Consider the following 20246-nt stretch of genomic DNA (forward strand, 5'->3'; position numbering starts at 1 on the left):
CCGAAACGAACTCTAACGCTCGCATCTGGCAACAATAAAATAAATGATTGCTTCTTCGAGCGGCGGAGAGATCGCGCAGATTGTTCATCTTTTGTCTCTCAACCGAACAACACGTATGGAAGAAAGGATCATTAGAACATGCGATACAATAAATTAGGGAATAATAACACGCGTACAGAGCGCTAACAATCAAACAATTACAAAGTTGCATGGATGCAAATGCTCACCACTTTGATGCAGGGTCACGTATCTCTTGTAACGCAAGTTACCTTGTTTTACTCGGTTATCTATTGTCCAGTGACCTCGACACAAGACTTCATTGAAATTGTTTGAACACTGACTATTTTACCAGGGGCGAGATCCCGAAACTCGGGACAGAATGGGATTTCGAAACTCGAAAATTTTGGAATTCCCAAAAGTTTCAGGAATTCCCGAGACTTCTGAGATTCTGGAAATTGTCCAGGATCCCAAACCCTGATGCAAATTTTAACAAAGACTTTCAAAAATGTCGAATAAAGAGTACATTTAAATTTAAAAAGTTTTAACGCACAAAAGGAAAACTCGTGTATAGGCAAAAAGCTTCGACCAGTTTTAAATTTTGTTGGTAGGATGGTACAGTTTTGATAGTAGATTCTTCTTTATTCTAGTAGGTATCTTTATTCTATTTTTATATTTATCATATTCACATTAACTACCTGTCATTTTTGGCAATAGCAGGGTAATAAGACTCCGACAAAAAAGACTGTAAGTAGTTTAAATAAGTTGAAATACTCTCAAAATATTCAGTATTGTCTAAAGTATTTGTATTATTGTCTTATAATATTTGTAGATTTTCGTAACGAGTGTGAAATATTTTTAAAAAATTTCTTATTTTCAACTACTCCAATATGTTAAATTAGAGTACAACTTTATTAAAGAGATTACATAATCCGTAATATGGCAGTGTAAGTTTTAAGTTTATTCTTTCTCTCATCAATGAATACAAGTAATTTGTGTTCATAAAAAGTTTAGTAACGTTTGATAAAAACTTTTCACATGATGGAACGACACGGATAAAGGACCAGAAAGGAAGTTTTATTCGCTTGTAAGTACTCGGGTGATGGATATTGCAACTGCGAAGCTCGATACAAAGCTACATATGTAAAATTCACTCAAACTCTTTTGTCGAGAGTACATATGTATATGATTGAAGTATACATAACAGGATATAGGTCTGTTTTTTGAAGCTTTTATTTACGAGTTTTATTCTGTACGCTGATAAAATGTTGTGTAGAATAATTTTTTGGTTATTAACAAACTTTTTAAATATTTCTTTCACTATTTAAAGAAAGTTGTTAATATAACGTTTCGAAACTTTTATATGTATGTGTACTTACATATGCACACAAAAATACGAGTATATAGATGTCCATTATGAAATTAAATAAACGTTCATAGAGTTCATCCCATTAAATCCTTAACTCTTAAACTACAATAAGTTACTCAGAAAATGGAATGTTTAGAAAGTGAATCATAATTGTTTTTTGTACGACTGTCAGTTTGCGTTAGAAACATAAACAGCATGTTTAAGAATTCTTATAACTAAATTTACAAAGTAACAGTAATAATTAAGTTAGAAAGCTGTAAACGGATTCATGGAATGAGACTTTTCAAAACAATGCATCGAACTATTCTGAAATATGTACATTTGTATTATTATATATAGCTCTATTTAGGTATCGGTACAAAAATAAAAAGACTCTAATCAAATTGATTTATCGTCAATTTTATTTTAAGAATATGCAATCTTTGTTATAAAATGCTTTTTCAATAGAGTGAAACAATTTAGTAGCAGTCCACGGTTATTGATGTAGATAACTAAGCGTGTAATTCGTTGGGAAGTTTTTGGTTAATCCTAATTAGAAAGTTGAGGAATAGAAGTGTAGTGCGCAGAGGCATGGAAATTTTAATCCCTCGTGATGGGACGAGCGTAGCTAGGATTTAGTACAGTACCGAGGACTTTTTAACGAAGTTCCTTAGGTTGTAGCACGCATATCATTTAATCTGGCGAATTGCCGCGAATGGTCAGATAATTTAATGAAATTTGAACCTGTTGGATTTGCTCGTGGTGTAAGTTTCATTCCAAAGGTCGTGCTGCTACGAATATATACATATCCCCGGAATCTCGACCTTAAGTCTTGCACCTACCCTAAAAGACAAATTTCCCGGGTATTGTAAGGAACAGGGTAACCTTGTCCCCTTATTTCGGTAATCCTGCTTGTAATGTCTCCATGTGCGACAAGATGAAAGCAAAGTCTTGTTAAACTGTTTCCTTCGGATAAAACAGCTTGTTCCTTGTGATTTTACCAACGATTTAGTATTTATAAAGTGATGAATAACGTGCATATTAACAGGTCTCTTTTCGCTTTGTGAGATTATTGTGCTTCATGTTTGTGTTGGTTTTCTTACAATTAGCAACTCGTATATTATAGCCATTTTTTCAAATTTTAATATTTCTTTCGAATTTTGTAATCCATTTTATTCCACAATTTCTTGGTCAAATTAAGTTTAAGTGATTGTGATGGTCACTGTACCTATAATCTTCAGTTTAGTGATAAACATCCATTTGCTGGTTAGATTTTGAACATACGACCGTACTTTTTCCATTTAGTCATCAACGATATTCATTGTTAATAATCTATGCACTTAGAGAGGCTTTGATTATAATATATGTATATCATTATATATGTATATTCAACATGTAACGTAAGCATGAGAATGATTGTTTTTTACAGTAATTTAAAATATTTGTGTGATTGGTTTTGTACACAATGCCTTAATTTCATTACGTAACTTCTTAAATCCATATCTTCTAATCTAGTGTTTAAATCTACACGTTTTAAGAAAGTGATCATTTTATAATTAATGGGTAGAATTTGCGTCACGTTTGTTAAATAGTAAAGGTATTTTTAAAAATAGAGAGCATTGTTAATTATGAAGTCAAGGAATCATTATTAACTGTACCAATGTGACAACGTGATACATGTGTCATAAAGAATTTGTACATTTTTTAGCCATTCTCAATATACTTCTATTTTCTATTATATCAACAGTTTTACATTATTCACTTCGTCTGCCAAATGTTGGCTATTGTTTGAGAATGTGGCTTAATCTTTATAACTTTCAGAAAAGACGCTTATTACTTTATGAGACACTGTAAAATGTTTCGAGGAAGTTTCGGGAAAGTATTGGTCGTTTTTGTCCTTTTTCGGTGGAAAGGCTACAAGAATCCAAACACCTAATAAAAAATACTGAAATTCTTAATGATCTATGGCATCCGTGACAGAACTTTCCTCAAGTTTATTTTCCTACTATTTATGTTGTTACAAGCTCATTAATTTTTTTTAAAACTCGACAGATTCTTTCTGAAAGCCAACTGATTCATTTTTAAAGTTAACCACACCATTTTTAAAGTCAACTGATCACTTAGAATCGGTAAACGAATCTTGTAGTTGTAACTAACAGATAAATTAATAATCTGGTGCTACTTTGGCTTCATAAGTGTTTTTATGCGTGGCAGTTAATCTTTGTCATATTCTGAATCTGCAATTGTGTAAATCATGATGACATGCAACACTAAAAGTATGTAGCAATTTACTTACATAGATACATTTAACATTTTGAAAATACGAAGGTGTATTTTATGTGAAATTTATATTCTAATAATTATCATTATCTAATAACTTTTACCGTTATTTTTGTAGTAAAAAGAAATAATCACATGAAAAATAAAACGATGTTGTGACACAATGTAGGTACACATGTAACATACATAATATACATAATAACATCTAATATGTGTATATAACATTCAAATATGTTTGCTATAAAATTATCTTCCTATTGTTCTTTTTTAAATTAAAGATGATGAAAAGAACTATGTTTAGGTAACACACAATAAATTTAATACGTTTATACATATACCTTTTACCTTTATCACTGTAATGTGATAAATTTAACTTTTGTTAAATTCCTAATTTACCTGCTTGACTTATCTAAGTACCTACAGTCATAATTATCAGCACATTTATATCTACAGACAAGATAAATTCTGTGTAACATTTAGCGAAAAAGTATATTCAAACATCTTCGGTCATTGAGAAGCTATAAAATAACTTAACCATAAAAGTCCAAATATTGTATATTTAAATAAATCCTTGAATCTATCAAATATCTACATCATTTACACATTTTCTGTTTGACTGACATTTTAGAAAAATGTAAAAGTACCTGAGGTAATGAGTGAAGTTGAGTATCTATTTTCTTTACACCCGACAGTTGAATTTGCTTTTATGTGATCCCATAAATTAGATAGGTATTCGTACATATGTATATAGCTGCGTTTGCGTTTTGGGTAATTCTGGATGTAAACGAGGATTAAAAAAAATTCTGGCAGAATTCTAAAATCCTATGATGCGATGGATACGATGCAGGTAGATATGCGAAAGTAATGATTCTTGACTTTTAAGGAATAGAGCCTGTCGACTATTCGTGTCGTGTAATTGTTGCATGAATTACTGTTAGGAATCAATTCTTTTCGGTAATTATTTATGGAACAAGCGATCTTACCGATTTTTATGACATTGGAATATGTTCTCAAGGTCACCATTCTGAACAACCTTTCTCTATACGTATAACTGCAACTTGACTTTAGCTTTCGAGATATTGGTAAAAAAGTTTGTTGGTTGCGTGATTAACACTGGGTGGAATATGGGGGAGACTTGGGGTGCTTGTTTAACAAAGGGTGGTGTTATCTTTTGCAATTTCGGTGGTCCAAGTAAAGTATGAATAATTATAATGTTGAAACAGTTAATTTTCATTTCATTTCTGTATTTCACGCACGCCATATTATGCATATACATATCACCCAGTATTAATTGCGCATATAACAAAGGTTTTTTGTTAATATCTGGGAAATATCCTATTTAAAAATCATCGAAACCATGTTCATTAACAAGTTGACCTTCAAATCTGAATGATCTTGAAAATTATCCGATTCGTATTGTTTAACCTTACAGTAGTGACGTACAATTAATTTCTAATATTAGTGGTGATGTACATCAAATTAACTCCGTATCACTACAATAGAGGTGACTTGACATCAAATTGACTTTGTATCAATAGTGATAACTTGACGTGAAGGTGATTCTGTATAAGTACTGTAAATGTTAACGTTTTTTATTTTGCCAACTATTAATCTTATATTAAGATGTATTATTGCATTATTGTTAAGTGTATCAAAATAAAATTCATTATTATAATTGTATTAACAAAAAACACATTTTGTGTATGAAATGTTATAAATATAATAAAGTTATCTATGAAACAACAAATAATAGCGTCTTAATATAAGTAAAATAAACCTACATCTAGGGATGTGTCAAATTGACATGTCACTACTAGCGATACGGAGCTAATTTAACGTCAAGTCACTATTATTGATACGGAGACAATTTGATGTCAAGTCACCATTAGTGATATTAAAACGCTGGTCATCACTTGAAGGTTAAATTTCCAGCATAAGGAGAGCCTCTCCTCACTCTCACATGTGTTCTATAGTATAATCCAAGTCTGTTCGAAAGCTATCTCCATCTTGTTTCAAACCTTCAAATCGAGACACGTAATATTAAAATTATTATTGCGTATATCTCTGAAACTAATTGTAAGATCTAGCGGCGATTATGTATACTAGTGAAAGCACTGAAAACGTTAACCTTGGCAGCATATCTGAAGGTCATTAAAAGTAATGAGGTTGCCTGTTTTATTAACAGTTACCTTGCTTTCAATTAGTTATTAAGATTTTAAGATACGCAAGTAAAAAGCGTTAGAAATAAAATTTTTTGCTATTTCATGGAATATGTAGAATATGTATTGTTGGGAGCTCAGAAGTTGTCAGTGGATATAATTGGCTTTATAGAAAGTCACATAAAGATGGCACACACGTATTTCCCTTATTGGCCGAATTGGTCACACTTATTACTACTGCTTGTAGCGAAACGAGCACCCTTTTTATTCCTGTGCCGTTTCACTGACAACTTTTAAGCTCCCAACAGTACATACAATCGTCACCCTCGATATTAAGAAAAGAAAATGTAACTTGTTCATCTTAATGGGGTATTCTAGTCCAGACCGCAAGTTTCCAAGTGTTCTTTGGCATATTATTTTTTATTGTAACGCTTGTGTATACTCCTTAAATATAGGCGAAAAATACACGAAAAAATTTGATACAAAAATGTGTTACCGTAAAATTGTAAATGCTAATGTAAAAATATTGAAAATTGTGAGAGATACAGCTGCTTTAGTACATCCTCTTTTCTTGAAAGTGTCTGCATAGATCCATGATTCTGGCCGTTCTGTTTATCTAAAATAAACGAATTGAGAATAACCTTTGTTTAGTATGAACGTGGTCATAGCCGGAACTAGAATTGTACAAAAATATTGAAATCAAAAAAGTTTGCAGTATATTAAAGTCAGATTATCGACTTTTTGTGCCTCTCTTTATGTTTGGCATGTTAAAAATAATATTAAAAAGCATTGGATTTTCAAGGTTCTAGTTTTGACGATAAAGACAGACGTGCTGGGAATCTCTCCAAAATTTGGCGCCAATTGAACTTGAGTTGAATTAGAACTTGAGATATCATGGCAATCATTTTGGAAAATGTAGTTTCGAGAAAATCACGTATGAAGTGTACCTAATACCATACACCGTTGTGTTGCAAATTCCGAACAAACGCTTCTAATTTCATTAATTTTGCGAATCCAGCAATATCCATTAACAGAAATATTGTCAAAGGTATATACTTTCAGAAAACGAGATTAAAGAAAATCGACTTTTTAAGTTTCTAAATTAGAATACCCCCTTGATTCCTTCAATGTAAAAGAGAAAAATATTGATCTCAATTTTAAGACACGAACGAGGTTTAAAACACGGATGGTTTCGGTCTTGGTTATTATTTTTATATTAATATTTTTCACTTATAATTAAAATTAAAATTATGGGCCTAGATGTTGCTTATTGCCAAAGAATCGACTCTGTACGTACACTTTTGATCTGTCTCGGTTGAATAGCGATTGTTGTGTCGTAAATCTCGGAATGTCGAATATTGTCGCAGTGATTAGGCAATCCGCCAGGCACGCGAACCCTTGGGCCTGGTCCCTATGTACAGATTTGTCCCTGTCCCTAGCTGGCATCACTCCCACTCTGGAGATAGTGGGCGTTGTCCGAAAAATGGGAAACGTTATAGGTAAGGCGTGACTAAATTTTTCATTCACGAATGAAGTGGTTGCCTTTATCCTAACATTTTCAAACGAGGAATCCACTGGCAACATAAGTTAAGTTACGCTTTCCTTGTTTCTGAAGACAGTCTTGTGCTACGTCAAGCTAGTAACAAAATTCCGAAAAGAGCATAGCACAGCTTCATTTAGCTTTTCGTGAACATGCTTCCATGTATACTTATTGTATTGAAGCAAATTTTATGAAGCATGGCATAGCATAGTTTGACTTTGCTTGTCGCTGGATTCCTGATTTAAATAAAAAAAATCGATACACATTATATACAAGATCAGATTTCAATCAATCTTGAAATAAATAATAGTTTAGCATTGCTGTGTTATTTATTCAACTTACTACGTAATCTATTCGAAGTACAAATCGAGTATTGCGTGTACACAAGATACAGTATATAGAAGCTTGTTTTATTCTGAGAAATAAGTAACACAATTTTTATTTTAGTGATGTTCTTATATATATATATATATGTTTAAAATACTACATTTAATATTTATAAATATTCTATGCTTTTATATTTTGGACATAAAAAGGAATAAATTAGAGGAACATAATTTTGGCACAAACGCTGTCAAACCACTACGTAGAAAATTGCAAGAAAGCAATTTCAACTTTGACAATCATGGTTAACATTAAGGCTCTCACAGACCAACGCGAATTTTCCTCAGCGGCAGTAGATCCGCGGTGGATTGAGAAAACAGAAATACAAGTTGATACATATTGGTATGAAGAGGATGCCACGAAAAATTCGACGCTGTTGCGGAAAATTCACGTCGGTCTATGGTAGCCTTTATTATAGTTTTTAAACTTTTTTTGATATCACATTCTGTAAGCAACTTCTGGATTCAGTTAAAATTTAAGAATTATATGTTGTTATGTCAACTTCTTTTTACGGTTTTTAAAGTTATAAATTACAAATGATGTTCATTGGCTTTTCATAGAGTATTACGTTTTATGTGTAATGCTGGTTTGAATATACTGTCTTTCGCTAAATATAAAACGGGCGTTGCGAAAAACACGCCATTGCGTCACGAATAAATGGACAAGGCGTTCTTAATTGACGTTGTAAGTCTATTTAGGTACCATTTGACTCGTTTCAGGGAAATATGACAAATGCTTGTTTTCTTTGACCGTTTTGAAGTGTACACTTTTCCTCTTTAACTCGTTTGGCAGTTGTACAGAAGACCCTTGCGGCCACTCCAAATGTTTCTGTAGAAAACAGTAGCATTTTTTTCCAATACATCAGTTCTTTAAAAGAATTTCTTTTTTCAAAGTTTTTTCTTTCTTTTTAGTCAGTTATTTTAGTTGTGTATCTATGTTATCGGTTTCCTGTTTTTTTGCTTTCCTATTGTTGCTTTCTTATTTTTAATATTTAAATTACATAAATTTGCTATTTTTTCTTGATTATGTTTAATTAAAATAAGATATTGGTAATATTATAATTATACGATTATAAATACTTTCACAAATAATAGTCGAAATTTATTTTTAACTCTCTGTGAAGTAGTATTAGGAACTGTGTAATCAAAACTTTGCATTAAACAAAAGTCAGTATGTAGAATAAACACTAATGCAATGTTTCGATTATTTATGTATTTTTTTTATTACTATGTTAGTTTTATTTTCCAGAAAAGCAATTTTGAAAATCCACCGAGTGTGCGTATTATTTAATCAGCTTTATTTTTACAATAAATTTTGTTCGAAATAAATGTATGATTATAGGAAAAGTTATTTTAAAGCTGTGACTGATTTTCGCATGAAGCTTTATTTTATTCACTTTATTCATTTTTAAAAATTTACGGATAAATACAGTTTGAATTTAAATATACGACGTGAAGAAAGAACATTGAGATATTTTTGCCTTATGATTGAATTTATAATTGCATGTGTTGTAATCAAATATTGAATTTCTCGTAACAGATAAAAAAAAACCGGATGGAAAAGGCCTGGAAGTTCCAACCATCATTGAGTTTGTTTTTAGTCCAATTACGTATTTTCATATTGAAATCAATGGTTTTTCATTTATTATTACTTCTAGCTGCTATTGAAGCATATCTATGGCATTCTTGATGAGATGTAATGAATAAAATTTACTCACAAGTATTAAAGTTACACTGTAATAAAATTTTTAACATTGTTTTAATATGTAACAATTATGACGTACGTTCGCCCCATACGTTTCGTAATTTAAACCGAACGTCTGATTTAATATTAACCTACAAATGAAAATTGTTCGGTTTATTTTAAGGGCTAGTTACTTCCTTAGCGTTATTAACGATAAATATTTACTGCAAATGTACTTCCTGTGTTTTAACCATCAGTTAGCACGATGTTAGTATTATCATACTGACATCCAACATCACATCATAACCCAGACCTAATACTTTACACGATATACGACTTAATTGATTGTAACAAAATAAGTCAGCCGATTTGATCAGAATCATAAAGTCGGGCTTTATACACATTCGTTATTTTACTGAATTAGTCACATTTACTTCAGGGTCTGTAGCGATAAAAAAGGACTAACAAAAGTAACGTCTTAACTGTCATTTTATCAGCTGTATACAGTAACAAGGTTAATTCCTTTATAAAAACTTCTCTGGCGTTTTTCATACGAAATTCATACGAAAGCAATGAATAATTTCAGCGAACTTAATAATTTAAAAAATACTTTTTATTTTATTCGCTCTTATAGAACATAAATAAAAAGCATTTTTCTCGAAATTCGGATTTGTTGAGTTCACCCTTACTACCCTCAACGCCTCATATTTTAGTTGATTAATTTGTGTAACTTATTCATGAATATCTTTTACGCTATTTGGACATAAAAAGTTAAGATAGTATAACTGCTGTGATTCTATTACGGAGTTAAGAAATATGTAAAAATGTTAAAATTTGATTAATTATCCGAATTATCCTTAATTAGTAAGTGTTGCAAATTATCTACTGGATAGTTGTATTACTTTCGGTTATAAGTGATATTGGATTACAACCGACATTACCACGACGTTATTGACATTTTTATCGTGTCTATACTAAACATATAATGCAGTGTGGTGCGTAGGAACTAGACCAGTTCCGTCATTCTTATCTCAATAGTGGCTAATATATTTTGTACTCTTATTGTATTTTCTTCCTATAGTCTGAACTTATTTAGAACAAAAATATTAAAAAAAGAAAAAGAAAAAAAAATAGTCACACGTTTAATAAGCAAAGTAGGCTACAGCACGTATGAGTTGATTTTACAATTAGAAACCCGTCCTTCAGTACAAATTCGGCAACGAGAAATGAGCCTGTAGCGAGAAAACTATTGAGGATAAACTAAGAAATAATACGAAGAAAATAATTGTTAGTAAAGAAAAATGATGATAAGATGATTTATAAAAACGAAGAGAATAACTAGTGCAATGGAAAACACATATTTAATCTAAAATCCAAATACAAACAGCCTTATGAATGTGGAATTGGTTTAGAACGTTTCACATTTCTAAGATTCTTCTCCTATACAATTTAGAAACTATGATTTCTCCAGTTCTTCCCTCGTAGACTTCTCACACATTGCACGAGTTTTATACACGCACGCCCTTGTCGTAGCCAAGTTGGTACCTACAGTAGTGAAGTTTGCACGCGTCATGTTCTTCAACGTTAGACAAAAAGAGTGTGTGAAAGACCGTCTCTCGCTTACAACCCTGAAATCATTCTGTTCGTCAAGCCACCACTCACGAAAAGTATCGAAGCTAGCTATCGCAACGCCATCGAAACAGGAACGCGTCAATCGTTTAGCTTTTGCAAGGAGAAAAGGGAGTTGAATGTCATTCGTAGAGTAGCTTTCAATCGCACGATTAGAGAGTCAGTCAGTTTGACTGCAGCAGACGTAGAATGTGGAAGCGAGAAAACCGGTTTTCCGTGACAATCGTGACAACAGAATTTCCATTGCCACGAAGTGCAAGAAAGAGAGAGAAGCTCGGGGGGAGCAAGACTGGAGTTGCTCGAGTTTAGTTCCTCTCGCCAGTTCTTCTAGCTTTCTTCGTTTCTGTCCTACGCCGTCGACTGGAAACGTAAATTTTCCCCCCTCCTCTTTACTCCTTCTCTCCCTTTTTCTTCTTCTCTTCTTCGTGTGTTTTTTTCGCCGCAAAAGACTTAATTCGTTGGACGCCTTAATCAAAAGTTACGATTCGCTGTACGGCTGAAAGTTAAAGGCCATGCTGGCACAGACGCGACGCAGGCATCCCTTATGAGAATGGATTTTAATTTGGCGATAGTGAAAAGGGAGTTTAACCTGTTACCCTTCAATCGAATAGTATCGACGCGTTAAGAACGTGAAAGAAACCGCGTTGTTTAGTGCTTTTATTGTCGAAGCGGTTTGATGTCATTATTCTTTGCACGGGGGGACGTCGTTCGTATGAGTTTTTCAACTGCAGAGTGGCGACATACACGCCGCCAGCTTTCTTTCTAAAAGGATAAAGCAGTGCTTTTTGCCACAGTGGGAAAGTAACGCGTGACAAGCGTGGAAGATAAAGTTTCTTATGGAACTGATTTCCACTTTGCAGCGTTTCAAACTGTCATTGATTTGTCTTCTCTTAACCCTATTTCTTTACCCTTTTTTGGTATATTATATGCTCCTTCTGCAACAGAGTTTTTTTAAATCTATCCGTGTAAATGTTTTACACAGTAGGATGGTTGGACAAAAAATATTTTCCGAAGAATATTTACAATTAGACACCATTAACGTTAATAGCGTAATTTTAATTTTTAAGCTTTGTACCTGGAATAAGTATAAAACAAGCGATAAATATATATTTTTGTACAGTCCTTATTTAGAATTTACGATACTTAGTATTGTGCAACATTTAGTATAGATACTAAAAGTGAAAAAATTATTGATTTATTACACAATGTGGTCTAAAATTAAAGGAAAAATTAAATAAAGACGAATATTATGTATTTATTCATAATCTTTGTTTTACAGCTTAAGATGATTTCCGATTTTTATTCCGCTTCATCTTTCACAATATATAATATCCTATTATACAGGGTAAAAAAAGAATTCATAATTTTTAGGTTAGGTAGTACGTACCAGATGGAACAAGAAAGTCCTAACAGATCAAAATGGAAAAGTTAACATTCTTTAACTTCCTGTTTCCGTTTAAGTTACTGATTTTGCTCACTTTAAGAGCTATCGTACCACATGGAAGTCGTGAAGTACCTGTCTTTCTACTTTACACGTGTATCATAACACAGGATTATCTGATTGGAAATCTTTTGTAATCGCAAAAAGAAGAAATAATGCGGCAAATCACTGCTTCCATCCAGCACAACAGTTCTTGAAGCAAACAAAACATTTTATTCGATATTTTTTTCTTACTCTTTTATAAGGAATCGTTCGATATCTGGTTGTATGTATAAAACTTTCAGGCTCATCCTGTGCGTGATCTAAAGTAATGTAATGCAATATATTTTTGTACACATTTTGTACACATTTTGTACCATAATCAACATATAAAGCGTTTAGGGCAATAAGGACATAGGTTACATTTGAACAATAATCGAGATATTTAGACAATCGAAAATCATCTAGCATAAATTACTGAAAAATAATACAAGTTAGCGACACTACTTAAAAGTCCTTGTTTGTATAATTAAAATGTTTATTTATTTTAAGTTAAAAATGCTCTAAGCCACACTCAATTCAACATGACAGATAAGCAAGAGGCTGCCTGTTCACAAAAACTGTATGAAAATGCGTTATACATATGCCAAGGTATAATTCCAGATTTTAATTTAAACCTTCGTAATCGATTTTCTCGGTATAAGCCCAATGTGTCTCATATTCTTGTTGTCATATTAAGGTTATTTGTTCAGTTTATTGAATTTCTGTTTAACAGATTAACGTAAGAGAAAACACAGAAAAACGGTTGGCATAGAAGAACCTCAAATAATCAATCAAAGTAGAAAACGTGTAATTAAATAATTATCTACACGCGATTCACTTCTAGATTAAATAGACTTAAGTATTATAGAATTGAAATATTTTCTTTTGAAGTCTACTCAATAATTGAACACTGTTAATTTCACGCATGCTGTGTGTTCTGGTTCATTGTTTTTAGAATATCTCTAATAGAAAGTATTCTTTAAAGGTCTTACAATAATATTCACGGATACACTTTCTTTCTTGAGTATTTACAAACGAAATCGGTTTTTGTCTGATTACTCGTACGGGCCAATCGACTTCCGTTAACAATCTGCTTCAGCTAATGGGATACTTCCAGCAAGAAGGAAATTAGAAGGATATGATAGGGGTGTATACGTGAGAGCAAGGAAATGGAAAAGAGAAGAGAAAAGACAGTGGGGTTTAGGTAGGTAAGGCCTTTATCGTAATCCACGCGTTTTCGCACACGAATCCCTTAAACTTTTGATGCTATCTAGGTAAGAGGATTTTTTGTTAGAAGATATAGGGAGAATTAAGGCAACACAAATCTCCACCCGCAAGATAAATAATTATCTTGCTCTAGGATGAATTTTTCATCGAACGATACGAGTGTTTACATCAGATTAAATTACAATAAGTGACGAGAATTTTTTAAATAAGTTCTTCGAATCTTGCTTTTTTCTAATAGTTCATCATTTATTAATTTTGGTTTGCTTTGTATGAAAGGAAAAAATTTGTTTAACTTTCAGTTTTATTTTATATCAATAAATTTGAATTTGTGAACGTGTTGACTTTAGTTTAAGTGCTTCAAATATCATGTATTTTTTAAGCGCATGTAAATGCGATTAAAACAGTATAAGAATAGCACAAAAGTTGTATGAAAAATTTGAATACCTTTCGAGAATGTTTACCATGCATTAATAATCGAAAGTGAGTTATTTTATTATGCTTACATAGTGCCTGCAGTATTTTGAGAGCTTTCAAAATCATAATGTACTTGCGATGTTTTTTTAATATTGCTTGTTTAAAATTGTTTTCAAGCTTATATGTTTCAACTAGCAAAGAATATTCTATAAAATTACAGTAGGGACCTTTTATCCGAACTTCTATTATTCGAATAACCCAATTTCTGAACGTTGTATTACCTGGCTGGTTCTATTATCCGAACAGCGTTTCGTAACGACGTTTACGTACAATATAATACATAGTTTCCTGTGTTCGGCCGATGAAATCCTGATCATGATAATTCATTATGAAATTGATAGAGCTACGTACAATAATAACAAGCAACCGAAATGTTTAGTTCTAATTATTGAAATACCTCGAAAATGATGAAAGTGAAACGAAATTGGCAAAAATAAGTGGTGTCGGAAAATGTACAATCGCAGACATTAAAAAACAAAAAAGTACAATTGAAAATGACATTATATGATTAGGAAGTAAAAGGATAAGGATAAGATCTTTAAACAATGAAATAAATTATCAATTTCATCATTTTTACGTAAATAAATGAAATTTAATATAAAAGAACATTATTGTTTTATTATCTGAAAATTCTATTGTTCGGCCACTTTTGTCTTCCTATTAGTTTGGATACCGAAGTCTCTACTATATATTTATTTGTAAAATGGTGAATTCTATTAGTACAGTGAAAAATAAAAGGAGTAAGATAACAAAAAAACCAACATTAGATACGTCTATATACAATCAATTACATTTACAAAATTATGGTTTTTATTTTTCACACTTGCAAGCTTTTCTCAGTGTAAGAAAGTCGATATGTCGAAGAAATATGTCTTTGTCGCTTATTGTCGAGTTTTGGATTGAAAACGCGGAATTTACTTGAATAATTTACAATAGGTGTAGAAAGTACCTATTCGTAATTCGTATACTAGACTGAAACATTGTCACTTTTTAAATTACTGTAATTTCATGAAGAGAAGTCGTACATACCTTCCTGAAGTCATTCTAAAAGGAAAATTATCTACTTTCACATCGCTCCTTTGAATTTCCACAAGATATTTTTACACTGAAAAGCAGAGGAAAAGTAGAGATAGTTTTTCCCTAAAAAATTGTAAAAATTCAAACAGTTTCAGTTTCTTTCAAAATTTTGTTTCGTAATCGAAATTACCATTATCTAAAGATTGAAGTCTCACATTTACAAAAACCGTGATAAAAGCTGGTGTACGATTTTTTGTTGCAGAGTTAATTAACTCTGAGTGAAGTGAAGTAGTTGAAGTTAATTTATATTCTGGATATTTTGGTACCAGCACGATACTTCACTTGAAGTAGAATAACTGGGTAATAAAAAAATCACACACTATTTTTATGAAGGTTTTTGTAAATGCTTGAATTCACTCTCTCAATAGATGGTAATGTTGATTGCAAAAAAAAATTGGGGAAACTGAAACCATTTGAACTTTTACAATTTTTTAGAGAAAAACTATCATCATTTTTCCATTTGCGTCTTAGTGTAAAAATATCTTCGTGGAAATTCAATTTAAGGATATGGAAGTAGAGAATTCAGCCATTAAAATGACTCCTGAAAAGTTACTGTACGATTTCTTTCCATGAAGTTACAGTAATTTAAAAATTGACAATATTTTTGCCTAGTTTTTTTCTACACCCACTATATATCTACATATATTTAACATAACATAAAAACCATACACAACATACAGGGAATATTATATACTGGACTAAATTAATCAATACAAAATCTTATCTTGAACAAAAGACATAAGAATCATAAAATTGTACTGATAAAGTAAGTATGTACATTTATTGGATGCCAATGAGGAGTTTCTTCCATATTTTAAACACCTATTACCTAACATTATCTTAACGTATTCTAGTTTTTATTGGAAAAGATAATGGCTTCCCGAAAGTGACAAATTATGCAGAAGGTGTGCGTAAAACTTTATCAAACTTACAAATTTATTACAAATTCTAATTTATCGCGAGACTTCGTACATGCATGAACAGTATTTGAAATATCGTTAACTACTTTCAGAAAGGAGTATAAGCGCATAATCCGAAATCGTTATAATGAGACTCGAGGGCGAGGATCAAAGTCGCAAAATGGCCTGGTACATATTACTGTCCCATTATGAACTTCTAAACAGGATGGTCGCTTTGTACAGCAATGTAGTATTCAGTAACAGAGAATTCGCAATGGGATTGAAGTTGAACAACTATTGAGTAAAATGAGTATGCAAAACTAAGAAAATATTCCAGCTTATTGCCACGACAAATAATATTGTTAATTCTATAATTACATGTACATATTGTGGGGACTTATTTTATAGTTAATATTGATACTGTTTATAGTTGTTTGTCGTTCACATTTGAGTCTGGTTTACCCAAAATTTATTCTTTTAAGACAACTAAATATTATGATTTTAACTGTTAGTCATACTCTAAAAGTAAAAGATATTTGATATTTACCTACTTGTTATATGTATACTGTATACTTTGGAAGTCTTTAAATTCCAAATTCAGGAAGTAAATTATTTCTGTTCAAGTAGTTAATAAATTTTAGTTAATAATTTTTATAGTACTTTGAAGAAAGTAATTTTGGGTGGAAAATATTTTAATATTACTTCCTTGCCTACCTTCTGTTATACAATTTTGTAGATTAAGTACGAAATTGATGAAAATAAATTATTGTTGATGAAATAAGTAAAATAGAATTTTGTTCTGTACTCTGCAATCCGTTTTTATTTTCTTGACTGTTATATTACAATCTAATAGAGAGAAAAGTATTGCTATCAGTCAAATTTTTACACCCCTGTTCCCCCATTTTTTGAATTTCTCGACGTTTTCAGGTTCTATGAGTCTAAAAATAATAAAAATACCAAGGAACCGACTAAATTCTCTGTGTGCGTACACGAGCGCGCTTGTGTTTGTATGGTGGCGTGTATTTTGCTTTATATCTCTGGATTGAGGTATCGGAATTTCATGAAATTTGTTATTGTAGCTTTTGTATATGGGGCGTTGACGCTATTAATGTCTCAAAAAATTCGATCTAGTGGTGAAGGGGGACGTGGGGATTTGGGATACTGTACCTCAAGGGGATTGAAATTACAGAAAATATTGTTCTATTAAGTTTTCAACAGATTATGAAAAAATAGTATTGGTAAAAAAAATGCAATTCAATTTTTAATAAAATCAAATAATTTTGAGTTCGTATGATAAACTATTTGTCCAATGTCGGGAAAATATTGCAACCGCGTTGTCAATTAATTTATTAATTTTGAATTCAATGCTTTGAGTCAATTATAAAACCAACAATTCTGCACTGATTTTAGATTTTAAATTCAGATTTTAGTCTATTCATTGCTTGCTTGTAAAATGGCAAAAGATATTTCAGTTTCGAAAATTAAACTATCTGAAAATCGTTTAATCGCAATTATCTATACATCATTTAAACAAAACTTTGATATTTAAAGAGTATTATGCCTTGAAAACCATTATTTTAACAGTAAGAATGGGGAATGTTTAGATTTACTGAAACAGTTAATATACAATAGATAAACTACTTTTATGGAAAGAAAAAGTATTATATGTGGTGAGTCATAAGTCATTATCTTACTTGAAACAGTCGTATATTTTATTTCTAATCGTTTTTGCATGTTTCCTTATTCAACTATAAAGTATAAAACAAAAAAGTTTAGTAATACTATTAAGGCCCGATGCACACGAGCGATATATTATCGTATGATCTTGTTGCAATCATATATCTGTCTTCGTTATTTGTAATTGGAAAGACAAAGAAGAACATACGATCGTAACGAAATCGTGGGTCAAAATGTCGCTCGTGTGCACTGGCCCTAAGTGTGCATCAGAATTTATCAACTGAAGATTGGCTCGATACAGACGAGCGGTTTTTGCTGTTGTGGCAATTTGCTGCTGTGTTTGAGCAACAAGGACAATTCCAATTTTCTAGTAGAAAAACAAGGAAAAACCACTCGTATGTCCTTTCTTGTTTCCCCAATTGAAAATTGGAATTGTCCTTGTTGCTCAAACATGGCGGCAAATTACTATAGCGGAGAAAAACTACTCGTCTGTAGTAGACCTTAATAGAAATACTAATAAATGAAAGTATTAGTGAACATTCAAACGAGGATTTTTATAGTGGATATAGTTTTCCACAGCTAATTAGAAAAAATTTATTTGAATTAGAAAAAAATTTCCGTATTAAAATTTGCGTTTCTATTTATTTTTGAAAAATTTATAGTCGAAATATAAGGTAACTTGATCCGCACCGTATATTTAGAAATAATATATTTATATATTCGGAAACGTCTATATTTTTAAGAATCGTGATATTGTTTAACTGAGTCCTGTTATAGTTACACACATTCCCAAATCTAATTATACACTGGAGTATAACAATAAACGATAAACACGATATAGGTTTCTGTTGAATGCATTAGCGTGTAGTCAATATTTTAATATAATATATTTTATTAATTATTTTCCTTCTCATATTTGTATGTCCTCAGTTTGGTGATATTTAAAATATATGAAACTTATAGTATAACAAGCGTGTTAATATTTTTAAAAGAAAAAATGTTGAAGCAAAATACATTTCACTCGTGCATGTTCGAACGTTACATGGAGAAGACAAGTAAAATTTTTGTGGTATGATATCTATAGTCAGGAACGATGAAAGTACGTTCGAGGCTTCGTTGCAGGGTTATTAATTACTGAGAAAACGTTTAAAATTTGCGTGAAATTTGTCTGACTTGGGACATATTCTATTGACTTCGCTGTGTCTGACTTGACTACTGCACATCGGAAGTGGAATAAGACCTAAGTCAGACATATTTCACGCGTATTTTAGATGTTTTCTTAACAATTAATAACTCTGAATCGAATCCTTAAACGCAATTTCGTCATGTAGAATTAGTGTTTGGAAGTTGTGTTATTTTTTGTGAGCTAGGTTTTTACCACTACGGTTCATTTTGAACCTCGCAACTATAAAGCAATGTTATAAAAATGTGTGTGACGTTCTTGCATTCGAACAAAATGTCTCCCAACAACTTTGCCTTTTTGTTTATCATAGGTACATCTATAGATATATAGCATTTATACAGAGTGTTTAAGAAATATATGTCAATTCTTCAGAAATTCAATGTATGCACTAAAATAAGTAAAAAATGTCACATGAATATACATTCCACATACCTTATTTTTTGAGTTATGAATGATTAAAAGAAATGTTCGAAATGTCCATCCCATACCATCTTATTTTTTATTCCATTGCTAGTTTCCGTTATATTTTCCCGAAATTTCATTTTCTTTCATAGTTCTTCTTCTGTTTTATGAATTGAAGAGTTTTGTACTGTCGTCACTTATATCTCTCTGAAAGAAAATTTCTAACCCGAATCATATACGACGGGGCGACGGTGATCCATAGTTTTCTTTAATGTCAGTTTGACTCGATTGCTTTTTAAAGCTCGTTCATATTTTTCTACTGGCCAGTTTCATAAACGCCGAATTTATATGTATGTTTCAGGGAACGTACCTCTTTCCAGCTGCACAGGACCGAACGAGGAAATTCATTTATCAGGTAATTATATTTCATGCTTCATCATATCAAGTAATAACTTTAGCTTTTTATCTTGTGCGTTCTGTGATACACTATATCACGCTCGTTCCCTGCGTCGAGCTGTCATGTGCTCGAGGCAGGGATGCGCGATAATCTTACCGCGTCCGCTCTGCAAGTCGCTCGGCAATGGAACTGTTGTCCGAATGGGCGCCAGGCGCCTTCGTGCCAATTAACGGAAGGTTCGGAAAACTCACAGCAACTTGCAGCTCGTTGAAGAGAACAGGTCGTGAGTCGGAAACGCTGGGAGGAGGTTAGCCTCCACAGCGAGGCAAGAACGAAATTGCGCGTATCTTCCACAGATGTTTATTACAGTAATTGATTGGCAGTGTGATACGGCATGGCAACGGAAGATACTTGCAGATGGTCGGCAA

The 20246-nt window shown here is 32.0% G+C and overlaps 1 long non-coding RNA gene across 1 annotated transcript in view; it reads left to right on the forward strand.

Annotated features, from left to right (window-relative positions):
- Nucleotides 1–19836, forward strand: part of LOC143188303 (uncharacterized) — a 65486-nt gene extending 45650 nt beyond the window's left edge. The window contains exon 3 of the long non-coding RNA XR_013003516.1: nucleotides 19783–19836. This is a non-coding gene — a long non-coding RNA (uncharacterized LOC143188303). The remainder of the gene's footprint in view (nucleotides 1–19782) is intronic.
- Nucleotides 19837–20246: the final 410 nt, after the last annotated feature.

Source organism: Calliopsis andreniformis, chromosome 2, assembly GCF_051401765.1.
Source record: "Calliopsis andreniformis isolate RMS-2024a chromosome 2, iyCalAndr_principal, whole genome shotgun sequence".
NCBI classification, from domain to species: domain Eukaryota; kingdom Metazoa; phylum Arthropoda; class Insecta; order Hymenoptera; family Andrenidae; genus Calliopsis; species Calliopsis andreniformis.